Raw genomic sequence first — 12152 nt, 5'->3', positions numbered from 1 at the left:
GCCCGGCGCAAGTGACCTCTATTTAAAAAAATAAAAATTGGTCGTGAGTGGATCACCCAGTCAAAGTTACTCACCTTTGGGCTTTCAGGTTTTCAGTAAGTGGGAATAAGTGTGGAGAAATAGAAGCTCTAATACATTGTGGGTGGGATTGGAAATTGGTGCAACCACTTTGGAGAACAGTATAGAAGATCCTCAGAAGAAGGAAAATGGACTTACCATATGATTCAGCAATACCACCTCTGGGTATCTTCCAAAAAGTATGAAAACCAAAATGCCAAACTAATTCAGAGCTGCACAGTTCATCATTAGTGAACTGTGGAACCAGCCAAGATGTCCTTCAATGAATGAGTAGATTTCAAAACTATGGGATATGTAGACAATAGAATTTTGCCCAGCCATAAGGGAGAACAAAATTATGACATTTACAGTGAAATGTCACAAAAATTAAGAAATCAGATTCTTTTCTTAATGTGCAAAATATTAGAGAGAAATGAGTAACAGGAGGAACTGTAGATGAAGAAGGGATCCTACAGAGGAACAATGAAAGTGACATATCTGAAGGGATAAGAGGGAGGATAAGGGAAACTCTTTAAAACACATGATGTACTTAAACATATCAATCAGGAAGCCAAGCATGGGTAGGAGGGAGGGGGAGGCAAGGGGTTAAAGATTGGGTAGGGGCTGATTGGTTGATGTGTGCATGTATATCTCCACAATTTTTTATCCCATTGAGATGTATGACTACAATGCACCAATAAAATCTATTAAAAATAAAATAAAATAAAATGGGCCCTTTTGTAAACCAGGCGTTGTGGGGCATGCTTGTAATCCCTGAGCTAGGGAGGCTAAGACAGGAGGATCGCACAGGTTCAAAGCCAGCCTCGGCTACTTAGTGAGGCTCTCAGCAACTTAGTGAGACCCTGTTTCCAAATAAAATAAAAAATAGGTCTGGGAGTATAGCCTGGAGGTAGAAAGCCTCTGGGTTCCAACCCCAGTACCACTAAAAACAAGCAAACAATAAAATGGGCCCTTTTACACAAGCACACAGAGGTCCTAAGTAAAAACATAAGAAAATCAACTACCTACCTTTTATAGTATTCTAGTTTGTTTGCTATCTGTGTCAAAGTTTTCATGCTTTCTTCCTGAAAACCAGTTAGAATCTCAGGTTCTATGAGACCTGATTCTGCTACTTAGCAAGTGGGCAACAGATTTTAATCCTGAACTACAAACTGAAACCTGAAACTCAAGGTATGGAATAGCTAACCCAAGTATATGTTGTGAAAAACAAGTAAGGTTACATCTGCAAAATGAGCTTTATCTAAAATGTAGTAAACATTTAATTCAAAGATGTTAGTTGCTGAAATAAATTTTGGGTATCATTATTGCTATTGCTATCATTTAATTTATGGAAATAATAGTATCAGCACCTTTTATTTATTTGCTGCAATAATTTATATATTCCAACATCATAATCATATATCATATAGTTATCATTACACTATCTGATTTTTTTAAAAAGAAATTTATAGCAATTAAAAATAGTACACACTTTTGAGCCTATTGTTCAAAATGACATAAATTTTATGTTGTTAACTTCTTTCTATTAGAAAGATGTTTTATTTATTTTCAAAAAGTATTCATGACATTTTACACATGCTAATCACACACACACACACACTAAATGCCTAAGCACTGCTGGAGAAGTTGGCTCACCCATCTTTTAACTATTTTTATTTTTGTAAGAATGTTTCCAAATATTTTGCTTATATCTAGAATTGCTACTTTAATATCAACACATTATGTCAATTTTCTTAATGTTTGCTTCATTTAAGAAAACAACACTTTTAATGGTTGTTTATCTTTTTTTCTTTTAAGAATCAACAATGTTTCTTTATATATTTTATAGAGAGATCTTATTTTTACATAGAAAAAATAAATTTTCTTTCAAAATTACATACAAATAAAGGATAGAAAATAAGGCTTTAAGCCAAAAAATTCCCAGAACTGTATATAAACATACACATTCCAAAGCATCAATTAATACTATCAATTCACTTGTATATAAAATAAAAGATGAAAACACTTTGAAATCTTCCATTGCTATGAAAATGTGCTACTGCCCTCTTATGGGAAGACTCTTGAATGACAATAGTTTTATATATTTTAGTGTAGAAAGAGATAGGACTTTACTATGATGTATAATTGCAATGCATCAATAAAAGTAATAAAAGATTTGAATAATTTAATATTCTTTCTCGTTTTCTTATTGTTTGGGATTTTTTAGTTAACTTCTGACTACAATTTTTTTTATTTGTAAAATGTTTTTCCTATAAGCTGTAATCAGTGTAGAATGTCATCAAATTTCCTTCATATGTAGAATCCTTAGAACTCATGTCAGAATTACAACAGTATATTTAATAAAAAATTTAAATATAATGGTTGAGCACTTAAATATACATAAAAATACTCTTAATGGCTGGTTAACACAAATGAAAATCTGGATGAAGAATTATGTAAACATTGGATATCACAGTTAAAGCACATACAATTTAACATGCATTATTCTAAGTACAAATAATTCTATATTTTAACCTATTATATTCTCATATCAACCATGCAAGTTAAGTACTAATATCATCCTGCTTTCAGATGAGGAAACAGAGGCATAGAAATGTTATGTGAATTACTCAAAGTCACTAGTAGTAGAAGTGGTAGTTTTTGAGCCCATAGGCAACCTAGTTCCAAAACTCTACTGGTTCTCTGTGGTCAAGGTAATTTGTATTAAAATGGTATGTATTTAACCTATAAACCCTAAAGGGAACCTAGATATTATCAGCTCATGCCTAGTTAGATCATTTTAATGAATTTTAACAAATGCAATAGGCAGACTAATTTTTTATCCGAGAATAAGATGATATTTGTCAGGGCTTTTTGCTGTAACAAAATAGGATGTGTACTCTATATATACATAAGTTTTTGGTGGGAGGAAGGATGGAACCCAGGGGCATTCTACCTCCTAGCTACACTCCCAGCCCTATTTGTTTTATTATTCTTTATTTGGAAATGGTCTCACTGAGTTACGGACGGACTTACTAAGTAGTAGCTAAGGCTATCTGTGAACCATGATCCTACTGTCTCAGCCTCCCAAATGCTGGGATTACAAGCATGTGACACCACATCTGGCTTATAAATAAGTTTTAAAATAGCATATATTATATATAGTATAGCATATATTATGTATCATATACATAACATATTATATATGTATATATATATATATATAACTTATAGATAAGTTTTAAGATAACTATAGATAGTATTAAGAGTCTGAACATCCAAGGTTAGGCAGCCCCATCAATTCAGCCTCTTACGCAGACCGCCTGGGCTAAGTCATATTGTATCAGGATTGATGGCATCATGGTGAGACTGTAGAGACATGCAGGACCTGCTCTGTAATAGCAGCCTGCTTCACAAGAACCAATTGGGATGCCACAAGAACTGGGTTAATTCCTTTTGAAGACAACACCCAGATTATCTCCTACTACATCACACCCCTTAAAACTTTTACCATCTCTCACTCCACCACAGTGGGAACCAAGCTTCTAGCACGAGATCCTTTGAGTAACAAAGTATATCTGTGTTAGTAAGCTTTCCAGAACTGTGGCTTTGGTAAGGCAGAATGTCATGGCAGAAGGGTGTGGCAGAGCAAAGCTGTTCACCTCATAGCAACCAGAAAGCAAAGAGAGAGAGAGTGCAAAGGGGTCTGCGGACAACATGCACGCAACCATTTACCTACTTTCTCCAATCAAGCCCCGCCTCCTACAGCTTCCAGCAGAGACTATTTAAACCTATTAACAGATTAATCCACTGATGAGATCCATGCCCTCATAATCCCATCACTTCTCAAAAGCCCCGTCTCTCAATATTTTTTTAGATTTAAATTTTTTATTGGTGCATTGTATTTATACATCATAATGGGGTAAAAAACTTGTGAAGGCATAAATGCACACATCACCCAGCCAGCCCCCACCCAGTTCCCACCTCACTCCCTCCCCATCACTCCCTCCCATGCTTGGTTTAGTGGTTGACTTCGATATGAATAAGTACATCATGTGCTTTAAAGCATTTCCCTCTCCCCACCTCCCATCCCCACAGTTAGGTTGCCTTATTTGCTCCTCTGTAGGATCTCTTTTTTCATCTGGAGTTCCTCCTAGGACCCCATTCACCGTAGCTTTCACATATTAGGGAAAGCATCCGATTCCTTACTTTTTGTGACTGACTAATCTCACTTAGCATAATGTCTTCAAGATCCATCCATTTCCCTGAAAATACTGCAACTGTATTTTTTTTATGGCTGAGTAAAATTCCATTGTGTACATATCCCACAGTTTTGTAATTCATTCATCTGTTGATGGACATCTTGACTGGTTTCACAGTTTGGCTATGGTGAATTGTGCAGCTATGAGCATAGATACACATGCATTAGTTTGGTAGTTTGGTTTCCTTTTTTGGGGGTAGATACCCAGAAGTGGTATTTCTGGATTGAATGGTAGATTTGTTCTCATTCTTCTGAGGATTCTCCATACTGTTTTCCAAAGTGGTTGCACTAATTTGCAATCCTACCAACAATGTTTTAGAGTTCCCACTTCTCCACATCCTCACCAGCATTTGTTATTGTTTGTGTTTTGAATTATTTCCATTCTAGTTGGAGTCAGGTGAAATCTCAGGGTAGTTTTGATTTGCATCTCTCTGATTGCCAATGATATTGAGCATTTTGTCATGCATTTATTGGCCATTTGAATTTCTTCTTTTGTAAAGTGTCTATTTAGTTCACTTGCCCATTTTTTGATTGGATGATTTGTTTTTTTATTGTTGATTTTCTTGAGTTCTCTGTATATTCTATATATTAGCCCTCTATCGGAGGGGTAGGTGGCAAAAATCTCCCATTCTGTTGGCTCTCAATTGAGGTTCTTGACAGTTTCCTTTGCTGAACAGAAGATCTTCAATTTCATGCAATCCCACACATTGATTTGCCTTTTGGTTTGTTGTGTCTTTGGGGTCTTGTTGAGAAAGTTTTTTTCTGTGCCTGTGCCTATGTGTTGTAGTGTTGGACCTACACCCTCTTTGAGGAGCCTTAAGCTCTCTAGTCTAATTTCCAAGTCTTTGATCCATCTTGAATTGTCTTATGCAGGGTGAGAAAGTGGGATTAATTTCCAATTTTCTGTATGTGGTTAACCAGTTTTACCAACACCATTTGTTGAACAGGCTTTTTTCCAGTGTATGTTTTTGGCCCTTTTGTCAAAAATCAATTGGCTGAAAGTGTGTGGACTTGATTCTGGGTCTTCTATTCTGCTCAATTGGTCTATGTAACTGTTTCTGTGCCAGTACCATACTATTTTTATTACAATGGCTTTGTAGTATAGTTTGAAGTCAGGTATTGTGATTCCTCCTGCATGGTTTTTGCTGCTGAGAACGACTTTGGCTATTCTGGGCCTTTTGTTATTCCAAAAAAATTTAAGGACTGATTTTTTTTTATGTCTGTGAGGAATGATCTTGGTAGTTTAATGGGCATTGCGTTGAATCTGTAGCTCACTTTTGGAAGTATGGCCATTTTGATAATATTTATTCTACCTATCCATGAACATGGAAGATCTTTCCATTTTCTAAGATCTTTTTTGATTTCTTTTTTCAATGTTCTATAATTTTCTTTGTAGAGATCTTTTACCTCCTTGGTTAAGTTTATTCCTAAGTGTTTTATATTTTTGTATAATGGGGACAAGGTGAGCCTTTGGAAAAGATTTAATATTCAACCATAATAACATCCAAACCTGGCATTCAGGTTTGTGGGCATTCAGACACAGCCTTGTTTATTCTCCTCTAAATTTTTTTTCAAGTTCAATACCTCTCTCCTCTACTCCCCCACCTTTTAAAAATGCATGTCTCTTCCATTCCAAATGCCATGTCAGTTCTGGATATACTTTTTTTTCCCTGCAGTACTGAGGATTGAACCTAGAGGCAATCTATGACTGAGCTACACCTCAGCCCTATTTTTCATTCTTTATTTTGAAACAGGATCTCACTAAGTTGCAGAAAGCCTCACTAAGTAGCTGAGGCTAGCCTTGAACTTGTGGTCCTCCTATCTCAGCCTTCCAAGTACTAGATTACAAGTGTGTGCCACCTTGCCTGGCTGGAAAATATACATGTGTATGTGTGTGTGTGTGTGTGTGTGTGTGTGTGTGTGTGTGTGTGTGTGGTATTGGGGATGGAACCCAGGGGCATTCTACCTCCGAGCTACATCCCCAGCCCTATTTTTTATTCTCTATTTTGAAACTGGGTCTCACTGAGTTGCAAAGGGCCTCATCCTCACTAAGTAGCTGAGGCTGTTCATAAACCGCGATCCTCCTCTCTCAGTCTCCCAAATGCTGAGATTACAAGCATGTGCCACCATGCCAAGAGGAAATACACTTAAAAAAAAAATCTAACCTTTGGGCATATATTGACTAATGCAAGAAAAAGAGAACTTAAATATAAGTTCTGTTCCAAAGCTAAGCAGAGATGATAAGCAGGGAAACACACACACACACACACACACACACACACACACACACACACAAATCATGTAAACCGAAAACTGAAACATAGACTGATTCTAGCTAAAGATTAAGAAAGAATAGAAATATGGAAATAGGGCTGAGAGTGTATCAGAGGTAGAATGCTCCAGGATTCCATCCCTAGTACTGCAAAAAAAAAAGTATAAATAGGTAATAACATGTACAAAGAAATGGACTAAAAAAATTGAGAATACTTAAAGAATTATAAATACAGCAAATGCCACAAAATATGCTAGAAGAAAGATGCACTGAAGAGGGAAGGCAGAAACTTAGGGTAAAGGACAAAGCAGTTTGAGGTGATGGAAATGTAGAGCATTGAAAAGATAGAAAATGTTGATGTTTCAGAAGGTATCTGTTTGTTTGGCATAAGGCTTAATTTGAAGCTCCACTGCTGCCATTTAAGTTTTTAAATGCACTTTCATTTTTATTTGAAAATAAAACCTTTATGCAGAACGTATAAAAGACAAACATAATTGATTCTTAAAAGAAAAATACAGATAAATGATAATTAAAATGTTTATTTACTAAATGAAAGTAAGCATCAAAAAACTGACATAATGTCAATTTTACAGTAATAATTTTGGAAATCAGTGAAATATTTCAAAAACACTTTTATCAAAATAAAATAAAGATAAACTTGTTTTTCCATTGTGCCTTAGACATTTATTCTGTGTGTTAGTTGTATAAAATGTCACAAATTATTTTTTAAAATAAATTAAACCTCTTTGTAATTACTATTCTCACAAAATAAATTTGTTATTTGAATAATAATATACTCCAAAGTATCAAAGTATAAATCTAATACTTCTAAAAGCAATATTAAATATATATTCACTATATTCTTCCATATTCCAGAAGAAAAATACAGATAACTAGAGTATTTAAAAGTATAATTTTGATTTTATCTCTTTAAAATCTAAGTCAGTCTTGAAAATTCTTCCATAAGAACCTTAAAAATTTACCAGGACTGGCTGACCAGTGAAGGTCATCACAGGATAGAAAAGGAAAACAAGAACTCTCACTGCCTGCAACTTAGTGAGAACCTGTTTCAAAATAAAGAGTAAAAAAATTTGGACTGGGGGTGTAGCTTAGAGTTAGAATGCCCTTGGATTCCATCCCCAGTACCACACACACACACACACAAAAGGACTCTCACTGCCTATTTCTCTACTAGCATACATCTTTAATTAGTTAGTATTATGAAAGCAATACTTGTTTCTCTATTAAAAGACAAAAAACTTATTCGCATATAAATTACATTTTACTTTCAGCCAGGCATGGTGGTACATGCTTGTAATCACAGTACTTGCGAGGCTGAAACAGGAGGATCACAGGTTCTCAGCCAGCCTCAGCTACTTAGTGAGGCCCTCTGCAACTTAGTGAGACCCTGTTTAAAAATAAAAAATAAAAAATCTAGCTTGGGGTGTAGCTCAGATGTAGAAGACCCCTGGGTTCACTCCCCAGCACCATAATAAATAAATTAATTTATTTATTTTAGACACTTGAATTAGTCATGAAAGAATCAGGGCAAAATCTTTGAATTAGTATTGATCATAACAAATGCATTATAAAATGCCCTTTTCTGATTAAAATATCAAAAAAAGTCAATGTTTCTGTCTATAAATTTTGTTCTAGAGTTTTATTTTCACTTTGCCTAAAAATGGACAACCAGTTCTAATGGTCTAACTTGAACAAGTTGAAAATTTGAAAATCTTCAAAAGTTGAAGTTTAGCATATGAACTACTGTATTTCTAAAAATATGCAAAGTAATAAACAACAAAGCAATGACAAACAGGGTGTGTTATTTTGAAATTACTTATACAATTCAACTTACAGATAGATTTATCTATTGGGGTTTAGATATGTTTGGCTGTGAGTATTTTATTAGGAGATAAAAGAAAAATATAAGTGAAACTGTTTTGGATGAGGAAAAAAGCTCTCAATTAGTCATAGAAAGTAAAAAAAAAAAAATCAAATGCTCTTCCTACTATGTGGAAGCTAGGGAGAAAAAGTGTTATAGGAGGAACTACAGATGATAAAGGGGTAACCATAGAGCAAATAAGGTGACCTAACTGAGGGGAATGGAAAAGGGAAGAAAGAAATTTTCTGGTAGGCATGATGTATATTCATAAACATTTAAAAAAAGAAAAATGTTCTTCATATGTTGTGGGTTTGAGTTTTTATAACCAAGTGTGTTAGTAAAACAAAATAGAAAAGGAATTCTACATCATATTAAGGTGTATATTTCAAAAATAACTAGATTTTTCTATTGAAATTAAGTCTTTGAATGACTTTACTAGTGGCTTCAGTTAGCAAAATAAATGGCAAGTAAAAATTCTTATTTAAAATTGCTGGTCATTTAATTGGTTTCTATTATCAATATTCTATTTTTTATATAATAACTCAGATGATGAAATCTGATAAATGTTCACAAAAAGGCTGAATTCCAAATATTCTTCCCAAAATGGATTAAGACATTATTTAATGAATAATTTACTTAGCAGAGATTGGTCTATCCAGGTCCTCATCAGGTTATCTTTTTTTTAGTTTAGTGTTTCCATATGGATCTTTCTTACTGTTTGCTCAAATTTAAAGTAAAGTTTTCAGTCGGGCGTGGTGACGCACACTTGTAATCCCTGCACTTGGGAGGCGGAGACAGGAGGATTGCGCAGGTTCGAAGCCAGCCTCGCTGGCTTAAGAGACACTGTTTCCAAATAAATATATATAAAATAGGTGTCTGGGAGTGTTGCCCAGAGGTAGAAGGGTTTCCACGAACCCCAGTACCAACAACAACAACAAAAAAAAAATAAAAATTAAATAAATTTTAAAAATTCACATAACACAAATGCATGGAAAAGCAAAGATACTTTTATGAAATTTCATCCTAAGACCACAATACATCAAGAAATCAGTCTCAGACCTTCATTGAGATTCTAACACCTAAGAGTACATTCTCTCCTTCATCCTTGTATTCGGCTCTGAATACTTAACTAGACTTCTGGCCACTTCCTAGTTTCCATTCCATTTGAAAATAAACAATTTGTGGCTATATTATGTCCAGGTGCAAAATTAAGCCACCGTTCACAGAAGTATTTAAAAATAATACAAACACACGTAGCCTCAAATTTTAGAATATTGAGCAGGATACTTCAAATGACTATTTATTGATTAAACACTACAGTGTGTGAGAAAGGGCAGATTGGGGTCTCACCAGAAAATCAGAACAACTGAGGGAAAGATGGAAAACATATATACTCTAATTGCATGGGTGCCTTACCCTAATACTAAGAATAAGGTAGATTTTTAGTTAATAGATGCTAAAAGAAAGGGTCGACAAATCAAGAGATGCCGGAGCAACTGAAGAACTGACTCCATGAAAGAAGCTAAAAGGAGACAACCTCACTTCGCTTTATCTATCAAGGGACGAACAGATAAAGAAACTGGAATATATAATATGATAGAATATCATTCCACTCAAAAAAGGAGATATGACCATTTGCAAAAACATAACTGAACCTGAAACACATTATACTAAGTGAAATAAGGCAGATATAGAAAGACGAACACTAAGCCGGGCGTGGGGGTACACACTTCTAATCCCAGTGTTCAGGAGGCTGAGACAGAAGCATCACTGTTTGTAGCCAGCCTCAGCTACTTACTGAGGCCCTCTGCAACTTAGGGAGACCTTGTTTCAAAATAAATAATCAAAAAATAGGTCTGAGGGTATAACTCAGAGTTAAAATGCCCCTGGGTTCCATCCCCAGTACCGCAAAAAAAAAAAAAAAAAAAAAAAGACAAACACTAATTTATCTGACTTATATGTGGAATCTTTTTAGTCAAATATGTGAGAATGGAGGGTAAAATAGACAGTAGAATAATAGGATAACAGGGATTAAAGGAGGAGGAATTGGGGAAGAGTTTGACACAAGAGGCACACTGGTAATTAGTAGGATGGGTAAGTATAGAAATCTAATGTAAAGCCTAAAGACTACAATTAGTAATACTGTCTACTGAAAATTTGCTAAACATAGTTTCTCAGCTTTACCTAATGTCATTTACATAACAGTCTCATTTTTAAAAACCAAAAGATTTAAACTTCAGAGATAATATTGATGCAGCAAGTAGTCAGCTGTTTTTTGGAAGGCTATTAGTATTTTTCAAAAATTGTGAGACTAAAGCCGGGCGTGGTAGTGCACGTTTGTATTCCCAGTACTTGGGAGGCTAAGACAGCAGGATCGCAGGTTTGCAGCCAGTCTCAGCTACTTAATGAGGCCCTCTGCAATTTAGTGAGATCCTGTTTCAAATGTAGGAATAAAAAATAGGGCCGGAGGTGGAGCTTGGAGATAGAAAGTCCCTGAGTACAATCCCCAATTCCACAAAAAAATATTTAAAAAAGTTGTGAGACTACATTCAAACACCATTTAACCATAATACTGTGTGTTCCTTTTTATCTAAAGTGGCTGTACAACTACAATACAATCTATAAACCCTACTTGGAGTATGATGATTACTTACTATGAAATGCAAGATAATCCAGTGCAGGTGGTATGTGGTTAATCAACATGCAAAGAAAACACCAGTTTTAAACTTTATTTGTAGATTAAAATGTAATGCCATACAATTTTAACAATCACTTAAAAAAGATTTATATTTGCATAAAACAGAAGCAAAACAGAAATGTATGAAATAAAATGCCATCTTGCTTCAAGTTTTCAAATCAGTACTTAGAGTACTAATATACATCTATGTACATTGCAAGTATATTTTATAAATATACTATGAGTAATCTTGAAACCACAATAAATATCAAGTAGGTTTTTAGGCACACGGCATAAGAAAAATGCAGAATTTGCATAATTCTTGAGATTGCTGAGTGACTCACTCTTAGATCATTTTCACACATATTTTACATAAAATGTATCACGATGACTCACATGATCCTCCGTAACCTCAAAGACTACCCTTTCATCCCAGCATTTGTGCCTTCTTATTTTTTGATACTATTGCTCTATACAGCCATTACATAAGAAAATAGTTTGTAGTTTTCTCCAATTAAGTGTCTAAGGTATCAATGCTACCAAAATAAGTACAGCTTATCTACACAATATATTCATGGAACTGTGCTGAGAGGCACCAGCTGACTCAACTGCTCACTCTAATACCAGGAGTTACCCTGAAGACAAACTTACAAATTTTAAGGTATACTGTTTTTGAATTGCCAATGCTATGAAGTCTGAAAATTATTAGAAACTGAGGTAATACCTGTTTTTTTTTTTAATATAGAAATACTTGAAAATACACCAAAAGTACTTTAAAAAATCCTGACAAACATGGACCTCAGTTACGGTAAGCTTTTTCTGTAATCCATTCTGCACAAATGTAAACCAAAGACTCCAATAGAATGCTCTAGTCCAATTGACAGGTACTGTTAGGATTGAAGATCACAGCCATGGAACACCTGAGATTGCCCTCTGATAAGTGAAGCCTAATGCTTCTCTTAGTAGAGCCAATGTTCATTGATAAAATGAACCACAAATGACC

The sequence above is a fragment of the Muscardinus avellanarius genome (assembly GCF_963383645.1).
Source record: "Muscardinus avellanarius genome assembly, chromosome: 11".
Classification (NCBI taxonomy): domain Eukaryota; kingdom Metazoa; phylum Chordata; class Mammalia; order Rodentia; family Gliridae; genus Muscardinus; species Muscardinus avellanarius.
This window is presented reverse-complemented; position numbering follows the sequence as displayed.